At 40.3% G+C, this 26,153-nt stretch overlaps 1 long non-coding RNA gene across 3 annotated transcripts in view; it reads right to left on the minus strand.

Annotated features, from left to right (window-relative positions):
* LOC147349220 (uncharacterized) overlaps window positions 1-26,153 on the minus strand; it is a 168,817-nt gene that overhangs the window by 78,661 nt on the left and 64,003 nt on the right. Inside the window, exon 4 of one of the 3 annotated variants that reach the window (XR_015149704.1) lies at window positions 10,760-10,855. The exons of the other annotated variants lie outside the window; for them this stretch is intronic. This is a non-coding gene — a long non-coding RNA (uncharacterized LOC147349220). The remainder of the gene's footprint in view (window positions 1-10,759; window positions 10,856-26,153) is intronic. 3 annotated transcript variants of the gene reach the window in all.

The raw sequence follows: 26,153 nt of genomic DNA on the forward strand, positions 1-26,153 counted from the left end.
AGAATACTGGAGTGGGTTGCCATTTACTTCGCCAGGGGGTCTTCCCAAACCAGGTCTCCTGCATTGCAGGAGGGATTTAAAAAGCTGTTTTCAAGGCCACCAAAATAATCTGATTAAATGTATTTATCATTTTTCATGATTTCTCCATACACGTTTTTAGAATAACCTATCCATTACCAATTCTGAATACCTATGATAAACTTTAATTTACAAATTAGGCACAGAAAGAAATTAACAATAACTACTAATAGAAGCATAACAATATACTGTAATAAAAATTATTTTATAACTTTTCTCTCTCAAGATACCTCATTATACAAATTTAATGCCTTTTCCCTCTTAACCAAGTACTTATGCACTGTGGCTGTAATTTTTGCTGTTTGAGATGTGACAGCAAAACTAACATGAATTTCTTTTTCACAATTTCATAGACAGAAGAGTCATTCTTCATATAGATCTTAGCAATCTCAGCCTATGATTTATTTTTTATTTCCTTATTAAGTGGAGAACTATCACTTTTTCACTTGAAGGACTTCACAACTTCTCTTTGGGATGTCTAAATTGAGATTTGGACATTACTGCTCTCATGCTTTGGGGCCATTATTAAGTAAAATAAGAGTCACTAGAACACAAGCACTGTGATACCACCACAGTCAACCTGATAACCAAGAGAGGTTCTAAGTGACTAACTGGCAAGATATGCTGGACAAAGGGATGATTCACGTCCTGGGAGGATTGGAACTGGACCTGAGTAATTCCGTTGCATTACTCAGAATGGTGTGCAATTGAAAACTTACAAACTGTTTATTTCTGGTATCTTTTTCCATATAATGTTTTCAGACTGTGGTTGATCAAGGGTAACTGGAACTGTGGAAAGCAAAGCCAGGGATGAACAGGGACTATTGTAATTTTTTAGCACTTGCGTCTGTCAGCACTGTTCTTCATGTGTTAACTATTTATGTACTATTCAGAGCTATCGATTTAAAAGCACTAACTTTATCCACTCATTTAGAACTTCTCCCCTCAGCAAGTGTTTCAGGCAGAGTATTTCAAAGAATTAGAGGATAAATAAAATTCCACAAAGCAAATCTGTGTATTAGGCTGACCAGAGAAAGAGTACATGACACAGTCAGCCTGGTGATTATTGAGGATCATGTGTAGCTAGTTAAGAGGACTGAAACTGAAAAACACACCCTGCTATTATCATGATGCCCAAGTGGTCACCGTGACGCAGATCCAATCTATGATAATGAAGCTGAACTCAAACTTGCTCTTCTGTTCAGAGGAGCCATTTCTCATTTATTCTTCCCTCTGCCCTCCGGAAAAAGAGAGCTCAGGAGAATTTCTGTGTCCAGAAATGAAAAATGCGCTGAAATTTCCTGTGGATTGAAAGATATTTCTTTATCTAACCCATGGTTAACATCTAGATGGTCAATCTGGACTTCTGGAGAATGTGAAAGTGTTAGTCGCTCAGTTGTATCCGAGTCTTTGCAACCCCATGGACTACATATAGCTCATCAAGTTCCTTGGTCCATGGAATTCTCTAGGCAAGAATACCGGACTGGGTTGCCATTCCTTTCTCCAGAGGATCTTCCCAACCCAGGGATCAAAGGCATTTGAAGGCAGATTCTGGCATTGAAGGCAGATTCTTTTATTTTTTAAGAGCACAAAATACATTATTCACATAACACATTTCATCAACTGTTAAAATATGTCAATGACAAGTTGAAATCCAGCAATATTACTTACCAGTGGTAGAATATTCTGCAGATTCTTAACCATCTGAGCCACCTGGGGAGAATGTTCAGTTCAGTTTCACTCAGTCACTCGATCGTGTCTGACTCTTTGAGACCCCATGGACTCCAGCAAGCCAGGCTTCCCTGTCCATCACCAACTCCTGAAGCCTGCTCAAACTCATGTCCGAGTCAATGATGCCATCCAACCATCTCATCCTCTGTTCCCTTCTTCTCCTGCCTTCAATCTTTTCCAGCATCAGGGTCTTTTCAAATGAGTCATTTCTTTGCATCAGGTGGCCAAAGTATTGTAGTTTCAACTTCAGCATCAGTCCTTCCAATGAATAGTCAGGACTGGTTTCCCTTAGGATAGGCTGGTTGGATACCCTTGCAGTCCAAGGGACTACCAAGAGTCTTCTCCAACTCCACAGTTCAAAAGCATCAATTCTTCAGCACCCAGCTATCTTTATGGTCCAACTCTCACATCCATACATGACTACTAGACAAACCATAGCTTTGACTACATGGAACTTTGTTGGCATAATGTCTCTGCTTTTTAATACACTGTCCAAGTTGGTCATAGCTTTTCTTCCATGGAGCAAGCATCTTTTAATTTCATGGCTGTAGTCACCATCTGCAGTGATTTTGGAGCACCAAAAAATAAAGTCTGTCACTGTTTTCCCATCTATTTGCCATGAAGTGATGAGACTGGATGCCATGATCTTAGTTTTCTGAATGTTGAGTTTTAAGCCAACTTTTTTACTCTCCTCTTTCACTTTCATCAAGAGGCTCTTTAGTTCTTCTTCACTTTCTGACAAGGCTAATGTCAACTGCATATCTGAGGTTATTTATATTTCTCCCAGCAATCTTGATTCCAGCTTTTGCTTCATCCAGCCTGGCATTTCACATGATGTACTCTGCATATAAGTTAAATAAGCAGGGTGACAAAATACAACCTTGGCATACTCCTTTCCCAATTTGGAACCAGTCTGTTGTTCCATGTCCAATTCTAACTGTTGCTTCTTGACCTGCATGCAGATTTATCCAGAGGCAGGTAAGGTGGTCTGGTATTCCCATCTCCTTAAGAATTCTCCACAGTTTGTTGTAATCCACACAGTCAAAGGCTTTGACATAGTCAATGAAACAGAAGTTTTTCTGGAACTCTCTTGCTTTTTCGATGATCCAGTGGATGTTGGCAATTTGACCTCTGGTTCCTCTGCCTTTTCTAAATCCAGCTTGAACATCTGGAAGTTCACGGTCTACATATTGTTGAAGCCTGGCTTGGAGAATTTTGAGCATTATTTTGCTAGCAAGTGAGATGAGTGCCATTGTGCAGAAGTTTTAACATTGTTTGGCATTGCCTTTCTTTGGGATTGGAATGAAAACTGATCTTTTCCCATCCTGTGGCCACTGCTGAGTTTTCCAAATTTGCTGGCATATTGAGTGCTGCACTTTCACAGCATCATCTTTTAGAATTTGAAATAGCTCAACTGGAATTCCATCACCTCCACTAGCTTTATTCATAATGTTGCTTCCTAAGGCCCATTTGACTTCACATTCCAGGATGTCTGGCTGGAGGTGAGTGATCACACCATTGTGGTTATCTGGGTCATGAATATCTTTTTTGTGTAGTTCTGTGTATTCTTGCCACCTCTTCTTAATATCTTCAGCTTCTGTTTTATCCATACCATTTCTGTCCTTTATTGTGCCCATCTTTCCATGAAATATTCCCTTGGTATCTCTGATGTTCTTGAAGAGATCTCGAGTCCTTCCTATTCTATTGTTTTCCTCCATTTCTTTGCACTGATCACTGAGGAAGGCTTTCTTATCTCTCCGTGCTATTCTTTGGAATTATGCATTCAAATGGGTATATCTTTCCTCTTCTCTGCCTTTTACTCCTCTACTTTTCTTGGCTATTTATAAGGCCTCCTCAGACAACCATTTTGTCTTTCTACATTTCTTTTTCTTGGGGAGGGTCTTGATCACTGCCTCTGTACAATGTCAAGAACCTCCATCCATAGTTCTTCAAGCACTCTATCAGATCTAATCCCTTGAATATATTTGTCATTTCCACTCTATAATCATAAGAGATTTGATTTAGGTCATACCTGAATGATATAGTGGTTTTCCCTACTTTCTTCAATTTAAGTCTGAATTTTGCAATAAGATTCATGATCTGAGCCACAGTCAGCTCCTGGTCTTGTTTTTGCTGACTGTATATAGCTTCTCCATCTTTGGCTGCAAAGAATATAATCAGTCTGATTTTGGTATTGACCATCTGGTGATGTCCATGTGTAGAGTCTTCTCTTGTGTTGTTGGAAGAAGGTATTTGCTATAACCAGGACATTCTCTTGGCAAAACTCTGTTGGCCTTTGACCTGCTTCATTTTGTATTCCAAGGCCAAATTAGCCTGTTACTCCAGGTATCTCTTGACTTCCTACTTTTGCATTCCAATGTCCTATAATGAAAAGGACATCTTTTTGGGGTGTTAGTTCTAGAAGGTCTTGTAGGTCTTCATAGAACCATTCAACTTCAGCTTCTTCAGCATTACTGGCCGGGGCATAGACTTGGATTACCATAATATTGAATGGTTAGCCTTGGAAACAAACAGAGATTCTGTCGTTTTTGAGACTGCATCCAAGTACTGCATTTTGGACTCTTTTGTTTACTACGATGGCTCCTCCATTTCTTCTAAGGGGTTCCTGCCCACAGTAGTAGATATAATGGTCATCTGAGTTAAATTCACCCATTCCAGTCCAGTTTAGTTCACTGATTCTTAAAATGTCAAAGTTCACTCTTGCCATCTTCTGTTTGACCACTTCCAGTTTGCTTTGATTAATGGACCTAACATTCCAGGTTCCCATAGGTGAACAATATGATACTGGAGATCAATGGAAAGAGAACTCCAGAAAGAATGAAGAGATGGAGCCAAAGCAAAAACAACACCCAGTTGTGGATATGACTGGTGATGGAAGTAAAGTCCGATGCTGTAAAGAGCAATATTGCACAGGAACCTGGGGGGATTCTCCAGACAAGAATACTGGAGTGGGTTCCCATGTCCTCCTCCAGGGGACTCTCCCCTATCCAGGGATCAAAGCTGTAGCTCTTAAGTCTCCTCCACTGGCAGCTGGGTTCTCTACCACTAGCAGCACCTGGGAAGCCCCTGATACGACTGCTCCCTGTGTTTGTTTGCCCTCAGGTCCAGTCCCACACAGGTTCTGTAGCTGTGATTTGCCCATGTGTCTTAAAGAGATCTCACTGATTATATCCACCAGGGAAGTCCGATTATATCCATCGGGTTAAAATACCATCCCAGTCAGGGTTGCTCTACAGAAAACAGAAATTGCTTTCCAAAGAAAGCAGTTGAAGAAAAGAGATTCAGGTACTTATAAAATCAATGGCAGAGCTCTAGGTTGGACTTTGAGTAATGACTCCCATCAAACCACTTCAGAACTGACCTGCCAAGAGCACGACCAGGAAATGGAGCAATCAGAGAGCTGCCCCTGGGGATTCTGACTTCACGAATGTCTTAGTGATGCTCCAAGCCCTACCTCTCAATGCCTACAAAGCTAATGATTGGACAGGAAAATTCCACTATAGGTTAATCCAGTGTCTCCACAACTCTGTTTTCCAGAAGAAAACAAGAGGAGGGAAAGTTGAAATGTAGCCTCTAATTTCATGTAAGTGCATTTGATTGGTCAAATCTTATCATATATATATCCTTATCAAAGGAGTTCAGGAAATGAAAATTTTAGCATTCTAGTTGTTTTACCAGGCAGAAAGGCATATTAGAAGAGCATTTTCAAATTCTACATTGCAAATTACTTGTAAGTCATAAAATCAATGTATTTAATGGGCCATGAAATAAATAGATTTTTAATGAAATGGAATAGAATACATTCCTATGTAGTAATGGAAGATTGTTTTACAAAGTCTTTTATTTCAGAGGTGTGTATGTCCTTGGTTGTAACATAAAAAGATCACATGGATCATATGGACTAAAGCCAAAAGTTTGATACCCACTGCAGAACAAAGAAGGTAGGATAGATTTTTGAGCACTAACATACCAACATCTAACATAAACTCTATGAAGAAGAATTTACATCTAAACTAACTGTGTTATTTTTCTATGGCTGCTATAACAGGCCACCATAAATGTAGAACTTAAAATGACACAAATTTATTATCTTAGCCAAAACGGGCCTTGCTAAGCTAAAGGCAAAACATTGGCAGGGCTGTAATCCTATCTGGAGCCTCTAGAAGAGAATCCAGTTCCTCCTGTTACCAGCTGCTAGAGGCTGCCCATATTCCTTGGCTTGTGGCCCTCCTTTTCCATCTTCAAAGCCAGCGACCCATCAGGCCAGGTCTTTCTCAGGTTGCCACCTCTCTGGTTCTTTTTAGCCTCTGTCATCCCCTTTTAAGGACACCTGTAATCACATTGGCTCCACCTCAATACTTCATGACAATCTTCCTATCTTAAGGTCAACTTATTAGCAACCTAAATTCCATCTTCAACCTTAATTTCCCTTTGCCATGTAGCCTAACATGTTTGCAGGTGCCAGGGATTATCACATAGACATCTTGAGAGTGAGGTGTCATTATTCCATGTCACCCACTAACCAAAACAAATTAAAGATCAGGGGAATGTCTATGCATCCTCTATGGTAAGAAAGAAAGGTGCAACTGATCTTGTAATGCAGAACTCACTTTTCTGTGCTTTCAGAGCTAAGTTGGATGAGAAAAATGCATGATTTTCCTATAAGAAAACATACAAATATACATATGTATGTATATATATGTGTGTGTGTATTTGTATTCCCTTCTTAAGAGGATCTTCCCAACTTGGGGATTGAACCCAGATCTCCTGCATTGCAGGCAGGTTCTTTACCATCTGAACTACCAGGAAAGCCCATATTATACATACACACACACACACACACACACACATATATGTAGTTTCATTAGTCCTCTCTCTTTAGGATGCTTTCTGTTGGTTCCCTAGTAGGAAAAACAGTAAAAATAGCTGGTTAACTTTAATATTCCCTCCCCTCCTTCTCCCCAGAATCAAATTTGAAATGCAATTTTACTTTACTACTAATCAGTCCATCAGCAAATTTATACTGCATCTTATATATGTAGTCCATTCTTCTTGAAACATTTCTTTGTGCCAAAGCCCCCAAATTTAGCTGTCATTCTCAGAGAAGCCTATGGAGCTTCACACCCTAAAAGGGAACATGTTAATTTCTGACTGCTCCCTGTGTCTTCTCTGCTCTTCTATCACACAGTTGCTTATATGGCATAATTCTTATTGTTATTATTGGTTTGCTGTTTGGTTTTAGGGCTTTATGGAGTGTTTCACTCTTCATTTTTTACAGAGGCGTCTGTCTTTTTTGTTATTTGTAGTAGTGGTGGTGTTTATTTACCTTTTTCCTAATTTTTGAGGGGAATTTAGGGAGATTCAAAGGCTATGTCATCACCATCTTGCTTTTTCTCTTGTTATTTAAACTGCACATAAAGAACACAAAGATTCCTTTTCATTCACCAGTATCGCCCACAAGACCTCATATCAAAACACATCCCAGAACCACAGTGAGATACTATCTTACACCATTAAGATGGCTATTAGTTTTTTTAAAAAAATAACAAGTGTTGGCAAAGATATGAAGAAGTTGGAACACTTGTAGACTGTTAGTGGGAATGTAAAGTGAGCCACACTTTCATCTACCCAGCCACTCAAGTCAAGGAGGGTCTAAGAGTCATTCTTGATGCTCCCTCTTACACCTAATCCATCATCCCTGTCATTCTACATAACTCGTAAATCTACCCACTTCTCTCCACTCCATTGCTTTTATCTTAGGGCTCTCACCTGCACTATTTGTCTTCCACCAAAGTTTGTAACAATCCAATCACCATACTTCAGCCAGACAGAGATGTCTAAAATGGAGAGCACATCACTTTACTTCCTCAAGAAAGTCCAAATTCCTTAAACAGACTTACAGGCAAGGCCTGATAACCAGATCACTGGTGATCTCCCCAGCTACATCTCTCATCACCCAATCCATGCTACATAATACTATATAACACTTTTCATTATGTCGTATTAGTCATATTACAGACCCTAAGGCTGATCTGGGCTCCAGGTGAGTCAAACCACTCATGGATTTGAGAGACATTCATACAGCTCAAGGCCATCGCTCTTCTGCCCTCTTGCACTACTCAGCTATAATCTTCATTAAATGCTTTTTGATTTGTGCTGAAAAGTCTTTGGCCATGATTCACCAGGCCAACCAAGTACATTAATATCACAAAAGAAGATATAATGGACTTTTAACAATATAATTCCCCAGAAAAAAAAAAACACAGAACATATTTCAGTCTCTGAAATATTTGTCTTTTTACGATGCAGTAATGAAAAGATAATTTGAGCTTTCAAACATTCCAATCACATTTTTCCATAATCTGCCCTCTCATGCACTCTATTGGCCTTATTCTGTCTTCATATATCAGGAACAAAAAATAATAATAAAAATTTCATTCCTCATGCACAATTCCACATTATTCTGGCTGAGAAGGCTTCTTTTGAAACTTTGTCTTGCTTTCTTAGGTTTTGCACTTTTTCCTCTTTCATCTTTGCTCCATTAATCTCCAAGTCTTCTCCTTAGCATTAATGCCTCAACATTAATGAGCCTCAGAATAGCAAGGAAACTAAGCCACCTGACCCTCCCTGTTCTCCTTTTGACCCAGTTGAGATGCTATCCTCTGCTTTTTGAGAGTAGAAATAAAGAGAAAAAAATATATCAAATAAACTAGGGAATTGTTTACCATTGCTGGGCAAACAGAAACTCCTAAACTCAATAATGAACAGTGGATTTACATATAATTTCTTTTTTCAGACAGCACTCTTATGGGAACTGACAGTTTATAGTTAAACTTCCTGCTTTTTCCTCCCTAATTCCCCATTCTCAGAGATTCCATCCAATCTCAAAACTCAACTTGAACTCCACCCTGCCAGTTCACAACTCTTTATCATTGGGCCTGACATTTCATCCAAGACCCAGTATTTCGAACCATAGTTAAGGTCTTTCTATATAAGGTTCCTGCCATTTCCATAAACACAGAATTTCTAAATGGCATTCCTTCCACTTCTAAAGCCCGCATTTTTTGTTTATAATATTACTGTCTTCCCAGACACTGGGGTACAAGTTATTCTACTGAACCCCCAATATTTGCCTCTGTGATATGTTCTGGGTCCATAGAAATGGTGTATAATCCTCACCCCAACATGCCCCCAGTCCATCCAAGGAGAGTGACAAATAAGCCAAAGGGTAGGGTAGGTGCCAAAGTCTGAAAAGGTCACCCTGTGATCACAATTTACTTTTCTCTTTCCTTCATCCTTGATATTCAACTTTTCACCAAGTGCTGCTGTATTTTAAGCCAATATTTATAAGATTCATCACTGATACCAGCCTTTTTCCAACTTGAAATCTTTAAGTTGTGTTTCCCATGTTTTCCAGTATTCAATCAGTACAATCCAAGCTTCTTTGGTTTTGTCTCACAACACCCTACCTTTGCCCCTCAAGCTGCCCTTTTTTCCCCTAGCACCTTAACATTTTACCTTTTCTAACAAAAACATGTTCTTGTGGAAGAATTTCATCAGAAAGAAAGAGAGCTGGACTAAGACCTGTGTTCTGGTGCCAGTTCTAACAGAAGGAGTCAGTATTAAGAGAAATCACCTCAACTCTGTGCCTCATTCTCTTTGTCTATGAAATAAGGAAATCGAACAAGATTGATCTCTGTGTTCAGTCCTATTTCTAACATTTTTATATTCATAGTATTATATACAAGGTGATTAATTAACCAGTGGTTAATAAATAAGTCTTAAATTGTTACTTCTTCTTGAAGCAACTTTATTTTAGCAGACCTAAACCTTTAAGCAAAATAAATTAGCCTAACAATTATATTTTCTCCTGATATTCTAGAGAAAGAATTTGAGAGATGGAAGAAAAGGTGAATGCTGAACAAAATAGGTTCCTTCTTTCTCATGTGGTCAACCTGGCTGCCCATAATTATCACTTCATGGCAATAACACAACTATAAGATTTTTAAAAGTCAAGCATTGGTAGTTAAATCACATAAGAACAAGAATTCAAGCAAAACCTTCATTTCAAAGCATCCATTGGTCTGACTACAGTTCAAAGTTATTTCTGCATCCAATAAATAACATCTGGTTGAGCAAAGGCATTTCTGTGATTCTTTTTCAAAAACTGTTTGAGAGCTTCCTGCCATGTCATGGAGGTTGTAGGAGCTTGCTAATTACTGGTCCAAATAACCAAGAGGTCAGGAAGTTGAAAACATAATCCTGAACAGAAATGTAACAGTCATTTTGTTTTTTCAAAACACCAGAGAAGGCCAGTGGAAGCAGATGTTTGGCCTTTGAAGAACAGCTTCCAGAGAAATCATAACCCAAGGGCTGAGTAATACCTCTTGGAAAATGAAAGACTCAGTAACCCACAGGGGAGAACCCAGATTCAACACTCCAGCCTGAAGGTAAAGGGCAAAATGTTGTGCATTTCATTGGAGTGACGGGTATAGCTACTACCTAGAAAAGCCATCTTGTTGAATCAGGTCTTTCTTTATCTTTTCTTACGTTACAGGGGTGAGATCATGAGCATAAAACAAAGGAAATCACAGGAGAATATTTTCAATCATGAAGCACCCAGTGAAGCATATAATCAAGTGGGAAACTGTCAGGGATTGCTTATTGTATCTGTACAGGACAGGACACTGGTTTAATGGCTTTATATAAATGGGGAAAGACAACTTCGTAATTGACTTAGTACAGTAGTAGACAATGTAGAAAAGATACTTCAGGAGGCAACAGGGCATTGAATACAATTTTAGGGATGCTGAATGCTTAAGGGTACTGAACACTGAAGAGTATAAAGAGCTGATCAGAAGTTATTCTTTAAATGATATATGTATTTTAAAAGGACATTGCTTTTCTAAAGTTTATAAAATTGGCTGACCTGATAGCAAACAACTGAGTCTATCTCTTCTATTTCCAAGAAGAAGCCATTTTTTCTTCCTTGTAGAAGAGTCTGAAGCAAGTTTCTCTGGACAATCTTGCAAAACAAGAAGCAAAGTGTTAAAGGAGAGCAGGCACTCAGGAAAGGCTTGAAACCTAAGACAAGTCTGTGCATGCCCCCCTCTTCAGAAACAATATAAATATCACTTTGCCCTGCAAATTAAATCCCCATAACTCAAAAGACAATGGAAATTTTTTAACGTGATTAGGAATTGTATTGTGTCTAAGTCTACCTGCAATAAACAGGTCATTGAAAAGATTTCAATGGAAATATTTTATCATTTAGAAGAACTTGTAACATGAGGCACTGAAAACTGTAACTTCTCTATACTGTCTCAAACCACAGAGAAAGAATAAAACCGAGGGACATCAGGACTCAGTACCAGAATGTGATGACAACATGCTTCAACCTTCTGTTCCAATCTAAGAGGCAATAATAAAGTACAGAAGGAGGATTTTGGAGCAAGAGTAGTGGCAGAAGGGGGTGAGCAAGAATTGGATTTTTGTATCATGGAGTTCCCTGTCCTTTCTTCCTCCTCTTCCTTCAAGATTTCTCCCCATCGAACTTTTACTCCAAATGCCAAAATTATCTTATCTTAGTTGTATTGGGAATAAACTCACACAGAAAAGAAACTGCTAGTTAAGGGAACGTGGTAGGACCCATTTCTTCGCAATAAGAATCCATTTTGTAGCAAACAAGGGCAGAGAACTAACCAACCAAGGAACAGAAAAGATCGTGTAGGTGAGAATTTTTGTGAAGTTACTCTTGGTCCCTTAATTTCACCACCTCTGCTTTTCCTTTATCTTCACAGTGGGATGGAGAAAAGCAATGTTTACTCAACAAAATTTTCACTTTATTATTGTTATTATGTGTGAAACACTTTGGTCATGACCAAGATGAAACATGGACTTCCCTAAAGGATTTGTACTTTAATAATAATAATAATAAAAAACATCCAGACTTCCTTCCTGAACACTTTTGTCTTCTGGACTCCATCACATCACCCTCTTGCTCTGTTCTCACCTTTCTAAGAACATTATTTCTGTGTCCATTTTGCATTGCCATTAGCTTTTTCAAATTTCACAAATTACAAACTGTCCATTTCTAAAACTTCAACAATACTTTTTTGCAGTTTACTCACCAATCTAGAATATCAGAACCCAGCTATTTATTAAAATAATTCCATTTCCTCATTTCAGTTGCATTCTGGACCATCTCTAGGCGACTATCCCAAAGGCATGTACCCCTCAAAATGTCTAAATCAGAATTTATTTTCCTATTCCCCTTTTCCCTTTACCCTTTTCTATCTCTCTCTTAGTTTTATTTCTTCCAGAGGCAAATCCCAAGATAAGAATTCCAGTGCAAATAGTTTATATGAATCACGATCCAAGAAAGACTACTCAAGGATTAGAGCAGTGAGACCAGGAAGAAAAGGCAGCCAAAAAGGCTGAGTTGTCAAACAAGTTACCAATATGGGAACCTAGAGCCATATCCCATTGGGGAACTCTGGGAGTAGAATATAAAACTCAGAGTACCCCACCTGTGGTGCAAAGGTGCCAAGGCATTTACCCACAATGGGCTTCCCAGGTGGCACTAGTCGTAAAGAATCCACCTGCCAATGCAGGAGACACAGGGGACATGGGTTCAAGCCCTGGGTCACAAAAATCCTCTGAAGTAGGAAATGGCAACCCACTCAAGTATATTTGCCTGGAAAATCCCATGGGCAGAGGATCCTGGCGGGCTACAGTTCATGGGACAACAAAGATTAGAACACAACTGAGCAACTGTCAAACAATGGTTGAGGGGTGTTACCAGAACATTAATTTTCCAAACCCATGGTCCCATGTCCTTTGCCTCTGCCACCAGAGGAGACCTTCAGGTACTGGAAACACACTTCAGCTATCAGGCTGTGCTCTGCTTTTTGGTCAAGGCACCACACCACAAGAGATTCCAGCTAGAAATCTTACAATCGTGCATGATTTCTCCATTTTCTTTATTCCCCACTTTTACTTAGACCCCCAAGTCCATTGATTTTACTCCTATTACGATGTTAACTTTGTTGGGCCTTCTCAATCCTTAGGCTATTGCCTTAACTAATGCCTTTCTTATAATATTGCCATCAACGGATTTCTATCTAGTCTTTGCCTTCCAGTCCCTTCCTTAGAGCTGCCAGTAGAGTCATATATCTTTTATACTATTCCTGAAGAGATAAGAAGAGTAATAACAGCCAATAATACTAAATGCTCTTTCTTTCTATGCCAGTTACTGGACTAAGTATGTTACATGCATTATCTCACTTAATCTTCCCAATGAATTTATAAGACTTTGCCGACAAAGGTCTGTCTAATCAAAGCTATAATTTTTCCAGTAGTCATGTACGGAAGTGAGAGTTGGACCATAAAGAAGGCTGAGCACTGAAGAATTGATGCTTTTGAACTGTGGTGTTGGAAAAGACTCTTGAGAGTCCCTTGGACAGCAAGAAGATCAAACCAGTTCATCATAAAGGAAATCAACCTTGAATATTCATTGGAAAGACTGATGCTGAAGCTGAAGCTCCAATACTTTGGCCACCTGATGCGAAGAGCTGACTCATTGGAAAAGACCCCGATGCTGGGAAAGATTGAGGGAAGAGGAGAAGAGAAGGGTGTGACAGAGGATGAGATGGTTGGATGGCATCTTCAACTCAATGGACATGAATTTGAGCAAACTCTAGGAGATAATGAAGGACAGGGAAGCCTGGCGTGCTGCAGTGCATTGGATCCCAAAGAATCAGACACAACTAAGCAACTGAACAACAACAAAAAGTGGATTTTATCCTCATTCTTCGGAGAAGACTCTTGAGAGTCCCTTGGACTGCAAGGAGATCCAACCAGTCCATTCTGAAGGAGATCAGCCCTGGGATTTCTTTGGAAGGAATGATGCTAAAGCTGAAACTCCAGTACCTTGGCCACCTCATGCAAAGAGTTGACTCATTGGAAAAGACTCTGATGCTGGGAGGGATTGGGGGCAGGAAGAGAAGGGGACGACAGAGGATGAGATGGCTGGATGGCATCACCGACTCAATGGACGTGAGTCTGAGTGAACTCCGGGAGATGGTGATGGACAGGGAGGCCTGGCGTGCTACGATTCATGGGGTTGCAAAGAGTTGGACACGACTGAGCGACTGAACTGAACTGAACTGATCCTCATTCTAACAATGAGGTCACTGAGACTTAGAGAAGTTAATAAAGTCAGAGCTAATAAGATCAGAGAAGGAATCCAAACCCTGGCAGAGTGTCTCCAGAATTCTGGTGCTTAACAACCACATGATATGGATATCGCCACTGTACTCAGTCATCCATTTAAAATGCAAATCTAATTATGACATTCCCCCCCACAATTAAAGCCCAGCCCCATGAATGACTTTCTAACACTTTAATGATCAAAGTCTTAACTTTTAGACGTGACGCCGCATCATGTACTGGCCTCAGGTTCTTGCTTGTCTATCTCCACCTGCACTTAACATCACATGATGCTAGTTAATTAATCCGAGCCACAAGGAACAGGAAGCAGTGTGTTTGATTAAAATATGGAGTGCTTTGAGAAGAGGCATAGTTAATAAGCCTGTATTCATATCACAGAGGCCTTCTACAAATCACTAGATCAAAGGAGCTCTATGTCCCGCCAAAAGGCATCCACCTGCCTCAGCCATCAATGGTTCTAAAAAGTGGTCAGGACTTTCAATGTCACACCATGGCCTGAGCCAGCTGGGGTGCTAAGTGACCTACAAACATGTCCCCTAAGTCCTTACAGTCATCAGCAGGTGTTGTCTGGCTTCCTGCTGTTCCCTTCCCCTGCCTACCCACACCCTGCCCTTCTCTCCATGGCCATTCCAATTGTTTCTTCCTCTACGAGGCCTTTGCCTGCTGCCCACATCTCTCTTACTCTGCTCTGAACTCAAGAGACTCAATGTCTGTCAATCCGCACTGCCTTGTATTCCTATGAGGTCATTTCATTTTCCCCTGAAAGTGGAGCCTGAGTACATAAGGGGTTAGAAAGTGTCTTGTATTTCACTGAATGCCCTTCAGCACCTAGCATGCAAATGATTTTCCATAGACAGATGAGTGAATAAATTAGATGGTCTATCAAGATTCTTTCCAAACCTGTGATGTTTTAAATCCTAACATTCTCACATTTTGAATGTATCTACCATAGTATTAATAAATTATACATATCACTGTTGAAAGAATATTGAATTCTGAAGGTCAAGTCAGGTCTAATTTATAATAAGCAATAGGCAATATTTCATATATGAAAGTGACCCACTATCAGTAAAGCAAACATTGTGAAAGTTAAATATTCACAGGGCTGTCTGTTATCAGACTAAACGGTGTCATGGGTGGTTAATATTGCACAGGACAGTTCTGTTATCCTTTTAACAGGACACTGATCAGCCACCACACCCCTGCCAGTTCCCCTGATTCATCTCTTCTTTATGATTCTGTAGGTTAGCACTGAGGAGACAGACACAGTGAGATCTATTTCCCTGACAAGGAGTAAAAATTTCCATTAGGTAAGTAAGAAAATTACACGTTACAGAAGAATTCATTTCCCAGTGTCAAAAGCCTATGCAGATCACTGCAGTTTGGGGTCTGTTCACACTGCTAATACCTTTATATGAGATGATTAGAACTTTCTCTTCTCAGGAGAGAGATGGATGTGGAATTACATTTTCAGCATGAAGTCAGCATTTTGTCATCAACGCGACCAGAAGAATTATGTTACATTAGAGGACAAATATTTCTGCTGTGAAACATTATGCAGCAAAGAGGTGGGAGAAATGGAAATTGACCCTCATTAGAATGATGATGCCCGCATGTGGCTGGGGACAGAAGGCAGCTTTCCTACCCAGCAGAGAACTTCATTGATGAGTGGAATGAAGAAGCTCTTGGTGGCCAACCCACAGTAGTCCAGAACAACATGTTAAATCAGTGCTAAGTTTCCTTGGTTCAAAATCGGTTTTAAAGAAAATTCTGTTTCAGTGAAGATAGCTCTATTCCCCTGTGATATTGCTGCTAACATAAAATCCAGCATCAAAAGACACACTTAGTTAACCAGAATGGGTGATTCTCTTTTAAAGTATGATAGGGCTTCCCCTGTGGCTCAGCTGGTAAAACTCTGCCTGCAATGCAGGAGGGACCTGGGTTTGATCCCTTGGTTGGGAAGATCCCCTGGAGAAGGGAAAGGCTACCCACTCCAGTATTCTGGCCTTGAGAATTCCATGACTGTATAGTCCCTGGGGTTGCAAAGAGTCAGACATGGCTGAGTGACTTTCCCTTTCACCTTCTTTCACTTAGCCTCAGAATTCTTAACCATTGGGCCACCAGGGAAGCCCTTTTTTCTCTTCTTTTATAGTGTGTGTGTTGGAGAAGGAAATGGCGACCCACTCCAGTATTCTTGCCTGGAGAATCCCAGGGACAGAGGAGCCTGGTGGGCTGCTTAGCAGCAGCAGCAGCAAACTCTGTATAATATTCATGAAAATGGTAAAAGTTAGTCTAAGAAAAATTAAAGGGAGAAAGAAAAGGAAAGCATGACAATATCTTAAATAGCTTTCATAGGCTGGTAACAAATACAAACTAAAAAATTATTTTGAAACCTAAAAATAGCCACTAATTGAATGATGTATACTTTCCAAATAATTGCTGAGATTCAAGTAAATAAATCATAGTTTATTTAGAAATTCATTTGGAAAAAAACATAGAAATAATAAGCACGGATAAATATTTATAAGTAAATTTCATACCATGATCTAGCAACTTCATTTTCAGGAAACCAACTAAGAAAATAATCACTGATGCAGAATTGTTGGGAAAGATTGGAGGAAAAAAATCTATTCATATGATGGACCATCATGTGACCCTTGTGGGGACCATGAAAATGTTTGTCATAGACCTCCAATTCCAGGAAATATAATTGTGCAAGGGTCAACCTGGCTGCTGCATTCTGACACCCACTGTTCCACCTGCACTGAAGCTATCCCTCCCAAGGCCTGCTCCCCCGCTACTGACCAAGAGACCAAGGACTAGAACAGACTTATTCTTGGTCAGCCTGGCATGGAGGTATGATGGCTATCCCAGTCTCATCTGACTCCTTTACAGTTTTCTCTACCACAGGCATTTCAAATAAAATCCTTGCAGGTTTAATCACACCTTGGCATTTGCTCTTCAGAGGACCCAGACTAAGACACATGAAAAGACAATTTGAAAAGATAATTTAATTTCATACTCTAATTTTAAATTGGTGCTAGAGAAAACTCTTGAGAGTCCCTTGGACAGAAAGGAGATCAAACCAGTCCATCCTAAAGAAAAATCAACCCTGAATATTCATTGGAAGGACTGACACTGAAGCTGAAGCTCCAATACTTTGGAGCTGATTCGAAGAATGGACTCATTGGAAAAGACCCTTATGTTGGGAAAGATTGAAGGCAGAAGCAGAAGGGGACAACAGAGGATGAGATGGATGAGATGGTTGGATGGCATCACCAACTCAACGAACATGAGTTTAAGTAAGCTCTGGGAGTTGGTGATGGACAGGGAAGCCTAGCATGCTGCAGTCCATGGGGTCACAAAGAGTCGGACATGACTGAGCAAATCAACAACAAATTTTAAATCAAATGCTTCATTAAATAGTACATTTTTTAAAGTAAGATGCAAACTCTATGCCCCAATTTAGCCAGTTATTGTGGGAGAATAAAAGAAAAAGACACACTCATGTGAAGATACATAGAAAATAGAATAAGTAGAAATATACCAAAGTGTCAAAAGTGGTTATTTTGGGGTAGTCTTTTTATAGGTGATTTTAATTTGATTTTATGGATTTTTCTGAATGTTGTAAGTTATCTAAATGATTGTTTCATTTTTAACTTTAAAACATGATATAACATCATAATTTAACAAAATATAGATTCTATAGAAAATACAAAATAAATAATTTGGCTGCTGTAAACTGGATGTTAAAGCAAAGTGAAGTTGCTCAGTCGTGTCTGACTCTTTGCAACCCCATGGACAGCAGCCTACCAGGCTCCGCTGTCCATGGGATTTTCCGGGCAAGAATACTGGAGTGGGCTGCCATTTCCTTCTCCAGGGGATCTTCCCAACCCAGGGATAGAACCCAGGTCTCCTGTATTGCATACAGACGCTTTACCATCTGAGCCACCAGGGAAGCCAAATTCATATCTTGAAACCTAATCCCCAATGTCTTGGCATTTGGAGGTGAGGCTTTTGGGAAGTTGATTAGGTTATGAGGGCAGAGTCCTCATGAACGAGATGAGTGTCCTTGTACAAGAGACCCGAGAGAGCTCCTTTGCTCCTTCTACCATGTGGGGAGACAGGAAGATGATCATCTGTAAAACAGAAAGCAGGCCCCCAACAGACAATGAATCTGTCCATGATTTGGTCTCTAGAACTGTAAGAAATAAATTTCTGTTGCTTAAGCCACCCAGTCTGTGGTATTTATAGCAACTTGAATCGACTAAGATACTGGCTAAGCATTTAAAATGGCTAAATTGAGACATATGATGCTTCCCTAAAATAATCTAGGTTTTTTTGTTGGTGGGTTTATTTTAAATTGGAACTTCAAAGTTAGGTTTCTTGATTCCTCAGTACTTTGGTGAATTTCAATACGTGAGTTGAAATCACTGTCTTCTTAATAAGTGCTGTGATTCATGGGGTCGCTAAGAGTCAGACACGACTGAGTGACTGAACTGAACTGAACTGATGAACTATCTGTTTAAAGCTTATGAACAAATGTGCCACTAATGGGAGAATCTCTAGAAAAGCAAAAGGAGACATGGAGTCCCATATTTCCTTTTACAAGCAAGTAAATCTTGTTCTTGATTTAACTTATGGTAAAATAGAGCCTTCTACCCAGTGGCTCAGTAAAGAATCTGCCTGAAATGCAGGAGACCTGGGTTCAATTCCAGGATCAGGAAGATCCCCTAGAGGAAGGAATGGCTACCCACTCCAGTATTCTTGCCTGGAGGATCACCATGGACAGAGGAGCCTGGTGGGCTGCAGTCCATAGGGTCGCAAAGAGTGAGACATGACTGAGCAACTAACACTTTTACTTCACCAGACTTTATGATGAGTCATATGGATGACTTGCTTCTGATTGCTTCAGAGGTGGAGGCAGTGGAGAGAGAATGTGTGTGTATGTGATGGAGAGAACTAGTTTATGTTTGGTGTGGGGCTGGTATGGAAAACAGAATTTCATCCTCAACTCCCAAAGATTGGCAGTGACTACCTTTGTTGGAGAGGATTCTGAAGCAGCATCTAATTTAGCTGGGAACACAGTATGATCAATGAATGATGTCTGCCTAGGTGTGGAAAGGAAGGTACCTATCATCTCTGGGATAACATGACAAGCAATGTACCATTAATCTAGCAGTTTTTCTGTAGATACATTATGTGACTTCTTTGTAAAAACTGTATTTAAGTTTTGTCAGCCTGTTATTGATCAAAAGCATTATGCTTTTGTGTTTTACTGAAAGATGCAGAATTTTAGGTTTGTTTGCAATACAGACTCATGTAGTTGAGGATGGGATGATATTCAGTAGGAGATTATTGGTTGTAACCCATAAACAAGCTGAGAATAATGAACACAGATACTCATGAGCTACATTTTGGAAACCGGTCATTTTTATGAGGGAGGAGGGAATTAGTTATATACTATCAAATTTTAGTAAAAATAGTTTGCGTATTTATACAGCACACTACAATGTTTAATGTAATGTTAATTGCTATACTGCAGTTGTATCATCTGAATTTTTAATATAAATCATAGTTCATTATACTTATTTTTAAACCAAACACGTTTATGTACCATGAGTATATTTTGTAAGTTATTGTTATTTAGAATGGAATCTAGAAGTGTTAGCCTACAAGTCAAAGTCAAGATGGGATCTCTAGCATTTCACAGTGTGGAACATGAGCTAGCTGATCAGAATCAGATAAGGGACTTCTTGACAATGCAGCTGCATGGTCCCCACTCTCTACTTTCTCATTCAAAATCATTGGGTTTTGATACAAGAGTCTGTAATTATACAAGACTGTTTTAAGTTGCTGGTCTCTAAGTTTCAAATGCATTTCCAGTATCCTGCATTTGACTCCTCTTCTCATGATTTCTGGTTTTGATATCATATTTGTGTGTGGATGGTTTCCTACCTTTACCGTAAGTTTGCTTTTACCAGTGAGCTTTTGCATTTGTAATTTTGTTTCTATTTGTGGCCTTTTCTTTTCTGCCTAAAGAAGCTCCTTTAGCACTTATTATAAAGCTGGTTTGGTGGTGCTGAATTCTTTTAGCTTTTGCTTGTCTGTAAAGCTTTTGATTTCTCTGTCAAATCTGAAGAGCCTTGCTGGGTAGAGTACTCTTGGTTGCAGTTTTTCCCTTTCATCATTTGAAATATATTGTGCCACTCCCTTCTTGCCTATAGAGTTTCTTTTGAAAAATCAGCTGATAACCTTAAGAGGATTCCTTCGCATGTTATTTGTTGCTTTTCGTGTTTTCTGTCTTTAATTTTTGTCAGTTTGATTAATGTGTATCTCGGCATGTTCCTCCTTGAGTTTGTCCTGATTGAGATTCTCTGTGCTCCATTTCCTTTCCCATGTTAGGGAGGCTTTTAGATATTATCTCTTCAAATATTTCTCAGGCCTTTTCTCTCTCTCTTCTCTTTCTCAGATGCCTGTAAAGTGAATTTTGGTGTATTTAATGTCCAGAGGATCCTTAGACTGTCCTCCTTTCTTTTCATTCTTTTTTCTTTATTTTGGTCTGCTGCAGTGATTTCACCAATCTATCTTCCAGCTCACTTATTCATTCCTCTGCCTTATTTATTGGTTGATTCATTCTAATGTATTTTTGTTTTGAATTATTGTATTATTCACCTCTGCTTGTTTGTTCTTTAAGTCTTCTAGATCTTTAGCAAATATTTCTTATATCTCCTCTGTCTGTGCCTCTATTCTTTTTCTGAGATCTTGGATCATCTTTACTCTGATTACTCTGAATTCTTTTTCAGGTATATTGCCTATCTCCACTTTACACTTCTGGAGTTCATATCGTTCCTTCATCTGGAACATACTTTTCTGCCATCACATTTTCTCTAACTTGTGGTCTCCATTCTGCAGGCTGCAGGACTGTAGTTGCTCTTGCTTCTGATGTCTGCCCCCTGGTGGGTGAGGTTGGCCCAGGGGCTTGTGCAGGCTTCCTGGTGAGCTGGAAAGGTGCCTGCCCACTGGTGGGTAGAGCTGGGTCTTGCTCCTATGATGGGCAGTGCTAAGTCACTCTTCAATCCTGTCTGACTCTTTGCAACCCTAATGGACTGTAACCCACCAGGCCCCTCTTTCCATGAGGTTTTCCAGGCAAGAATACTAGAATGGGTTGCTATTTTCTTTACCAGGGGATCTTCCTGATCCAGATATCAAACCCATGTCTCTTATGTTTCCTGAATTGGCAGAGAGCTTCTTTACCACTAGTGCCACCTGGGAAGCCCAAGCTGTTTCAAAGGGTGTGTTTAGAGGTGGCTGTGGGCTCAGGATGACTTTACACAGCCTGCTTCCTGATGGGTAGGCTGCATTCCCACCCTGATGGTTGTTTGGCCTGGCACTGGAGCCTACAGGCTGTTGGGTGTGGCCAGGTCTTAGTTCCAAAATGGAGACCTCTAGGAGAGCTCACACCTATGAATATGCCCTGGAGCCCCTGCCACAAGTGTCCCTGTCCCCATAGTGAGTTATAGCTGATCCCTGTGCCCTGGGAGACCCCCCAAGACCCATAGGTAGGTCTAGCCCAGACTCCTAGGGAGTCACTGCTTTGCCCTGGATCCTGGTGCAAACAAAATCTTATGTGCATCCTCCAAGAGTGGAGTCTCTGTTTCCCCCAGCCCTGTGGAACTGCTGCACTCAAGCCCTGCATGCATGCATACGTACATGTGTGCTAAGTCACTTCAGTCATGTCCAACTCTTTGTGACCCCATGGACTGTAGCCTGCCAGGCTCCTCTGTCCATGGGATTCTCCAGGCAAGAGTACTGGAGTGGGTTGCCATGCCCTCCTCCAGGCCTACTGGCCTTCAAAACCAAATGCTCTGGGGGCTTCTTCTCCCAATGCCAGGCCCCCAGGCTGGGGAACCTAATGTGGAACTCAGAACCCTCACTCCTGTGGGAGAAACTCTGTGATATAACTATTTTCCAGTTTGTGGGTCACCCACCTGGTCAGTTGGAGAAGGAAATGGCAACCCACTCCGGTATTCTTGCCTGGAGAATCCCAGGGACAGACGAGCCTGGTGGGCTGCCATCTATGGGGTCAGGCAGAGTCGGACACAACTGAGGCGACTTAGTATCAGCAGCAGCAGCAGCATCTGATCAGTATGTGATTTGATTATATCATGAAAGCACCCGCCGTACCCCTCATACTGGCTTATTTGTCTTTGGATGTAGGATATCTTTTTCCCTAGGTTCCAGTCTTTTTCGTCAATGGTTGTTAGCAGCTAGTAATTTTGGTGCTTTTGTGAGAGTAGGCGAGCTCAAGTCCTTCTACTCTGCCATCTTGTCCTCTACTTCTCCTTCAGCAGCAACAACTCTGTCAAAGTGTCCTCATCAACCAAATGAGCAATGCCAATGTGGGGCCCACAACTACTCACCCAGTGGAAGAATCCCAGGTTTAGGCAGGGGATAGGCAGAACGCATATAATATACAGATACTGCTTGACCCTTTAGAGACTGTTCTCAATGGATCTCCTTTTTTGCTGAGTTTCAATGCTTCCAAGATCTTGGCAGCTGGTAAGTGAAGAATAGAGTGAGGGAGCAGGGGGCAAAAGTGCCTGGGCCTGTGCTCATAGGGTAGCTCTACCAATGGGACCCCTCAATCAAAATCACTGGGGACTAGCTTCTAGAAATCTATATTTTTAACAGACACCCCAAGTGATTCTCATGCATACAAATTTGAGAACTACTGATCATTCCCAGGCACTCTCCCTACTTCCCCATCATCACCATTACCCTCATCTTAAAACACCAACAGCACCTAGATTACTCTCTGACCCAAACATAATTCTCTAGATCAAATTCTAAGAAATAAGTATACTTATTCCTAATCCTGAATACTAACAATCTTCCAAAAAGACGTTGTCAGTGTGCCCAAAAAACCTGAAAAAGTGTTGCTGGCAGGTTTACTTAAAATGGAGGATTCTTCTCTTCTTGTGTTCTTACTTGGGTAACCTATATTCTTTTGGAAATTAAGGCATCTTTCACAATGTGAAAGTCAATTCAGGAGCATTTCCATTACACCACATAATACGTTTTATAAATCTGACTTGAAAAGCAGTAGCAGCAGTAGGAGTAAGAACACTAGTAAATAAAAGTCAACTATATCAAACGCTTTTCCTTTATCAAGTCCTATGTACTTTATATTCACATATCCTTAGACTTATAAGTGTCTGAGTTAGTGGTTATATTTAGACTTTCTTAAGACTTAAACCACTTCTTTCACATAGTTGCCATAGTGCTTTACCCCATGCAAAATGCTGTTCCTTCATATCTTGCCCCTCACTCTTCCTCTCAAGCTGCAAAATATGAATTTGGAGGAAGCCTTCCTCTTTACAAAGTCTCAATTGAAGTATAATGAACTTTAAATGACACCAAAGGAAAATTCCTAAAAGGATATATATCACCTAAGATGATTTACGGCACTGATTATTCTTGGCTGAGCTAGGAAGACACATGTAACGAGAAATGCCTACCGTGTGCTGTTTCCATGGCAGCAGATGCACCAAGCTTCTAGGGCTGTGCCAAGACTCTTTCTTCCACTGTGAACCATGTGAATTTCCTACTAGATAGAGACTACAATTTGTAAAGATTTTGGTCCTTTGACACAGGGGAAAAATATTATTTAAAGTTTTGAACATATACTATCTCTGGTAAAAAGACAGATGGCTCCATAAAATGTGCAATAAAAGCACTCTCTAGGGTCTTTTGAAAGTTAAAATATGTGAGAAATCATTGTACTGCCATTTGGCCCCTGAGGTTGTGAGTCTGTCAGCATTTACTTCCTAACTTCTGCATTTTTCTGTCCTATTTAGGCAACACTGGTGGCCTACATCACAACAAGGAAAGCTCTGTTCAGAAAACCATCTTTTCCAAAAAAGAAAAAAAATTGCTTTCATCTAGGACCACAATTTTTTTTTTTTAATTTTATCTCTTAAATAAGACAAAATGCTTCTTTTGAGATACTTTGGGGGTGCTTTGAAATTGTGTATGATGGGGAGATGTTGAACACTGTATTAACATATTCATTTTAATCAGGAAAATAACTCACTAACTCCATATTTGTGTCTAACAACTCTGTCAAATAAATTCTTATCTCTTCTTCAGAAAAAGTGCCTAGCAGACCTTACATGGAGTTTTCAGGCCAAAAGATAGAACCAAAGATGGGACAGGGTTTAAAATAAGAAATAAGCCAGTGATAAAGGCACTGACCTGAGAATCAGGAATTCTGTGTTCAGGCTCTGCCATTAACAAGTCATGGAATCCTAGGCAAGACTGTGGATGGATCCAACCAGAATCTCATCGGCTTTCCAGGGGTGGAATACTCCTGTAGAAACACAGCCTGCCAACTGGCAATATTACAAAACAATCAGTGTCCCTCCTCAACTAGACCCTCACCAGTGTTCAGTAATATTACACTACTACAGAGATGGAAACTTTTAAGACTTCAAATGAAAAAAGAAACAGGGACAGATGGGTTACAAAAGTGGATGAGCTGTCAAAGAGAGGCTTGGTCAGAGACCATGACCTTCACTACACTCATGTGTGAAGTTCACCTCTTCTGCCATCGATCCTGATGTCTGTTGTAGACCTAGTGGAGTTCTCAACCAGCGGGGCTCCATGGACATGCATCCGATAGCTGTGCATCCCCTGAAACTGTGTGGAAAATTAGGGGCTTATGTGTCTTCTCCTGGGAAGAGGAATCATCACTTCCTTAAGTTGTCCATAGACATTCATGATCAAAAATGATTTTTACATACTAAATAAAGAAAAGCACATTATCCTGAAGATGATCTCCACTCCAGCCTGAAGATGGTCTACTCGTCTTTGAATCCATAGTTCTGTTCATGATATACCTCAAAAAAATTTTCATGAAAGAATGAATGGATTAATGAATGAACAAACAAATGCACAAACCCCATTTGGGGATAAGTTGCTGGGCACTGAGAAGCAACCTGCCTCTCAAGTAGCACACCTAATCAGAAGCCTCAGTTCCTCAAATGAGCTGTGATCTCTGCTTCCCTGTGGCAATTTGTGAACAACATCCCTCTGCTTTTGCTTAATATTATTGCCCACAGTCAATTAGCTTCAATGGAAAAATGAAATCCATCATAATATTCATTTTTCTAATGGAAAAGTTAGAAGCAATTTTCTCTGAAATAGGGACGCATGATAAAGGACTTACTGGAATAGAGTTGAAAAGGAGAGCACGATATTCTTGAGCCACCATATTAGGGTTGTAGGAGCCAACACTGAGCCAGAGACATTTGTCCATCAGTCTATAAGCCAAAGGCTTTGGGTTTCAAGTCTGCCCATAATTTGAGCAGTCATTAACTACTTTGGCTCCTGCGCATAACCCAAGAATACAGACAGGTGTCTTTGGCTTGTTTACTGCACTTGTTTTTCTCACTCTGCTCCCATTCCAACCAGGAGCTATCTTTTTCACATTTCTATTGCTGACATTCCGTTTCCCTGACCATTTTCCAGGCAGGCCCCACTGATGGAGCTCTCAAAGCTGCCTTGTAGATAAGTCTGCCTCTCCGTTTTCTTCAAAAATCTTGATGCTTACTATGCATAGAAATGTCAAGTTTCTGCCTCCATCTTCCAACCCACAACACAAGACCAGGAAACTGGAAGGTTCCTGCTGCTTCTGTGAGGCTGTCATGAGACTTCTGCTACAGGATGGCAGGTAGAATCTGCAAAGCTCTTTGGCTTCTCATCTGCTGCTTCTCTGTATACACCACCTTTAAAAATTTAAAGTTCTGTCTTTCAGGGCAGTTGTGCTTAAAAGACTGAGCTTGGGCAGGAGTATTCCCTCACTCCAGCCAAACTGAGGCAGGCCCAAAGGACACAGCTCCTTGAAGGTTCATGCACGCATGCTCAGTCATGTCCCACTCTTTGTGACCCCATGGGTTGTAGTCCACCAGGCTTCTCTGTCCATGTTAAAGGTTCAACTGTGGTCAAAAATCATAGGTTCTACACATATGAACTAACGTACAATGTTAGTTTTTCTCTTCCTGACTTACTTCACTCTATGACAGCCTCTA

The sequence above is a fragment of the Bos grunniens genome, chromosome 21 (genome assembly GCF_055505025.1).
Source record: "Bos grunniens cultivar Pamir isolate PY7600 chromosome 21, Bosgru_T2T1.0, whole genome shotgun sequence".
Taxonomy (NCBI): domain Eukaryota; kingdom Metazoa; phylum Chordata; class Mammalia; order Artiodactyla; family Bovidae; genus Bos; species Bos grunniens.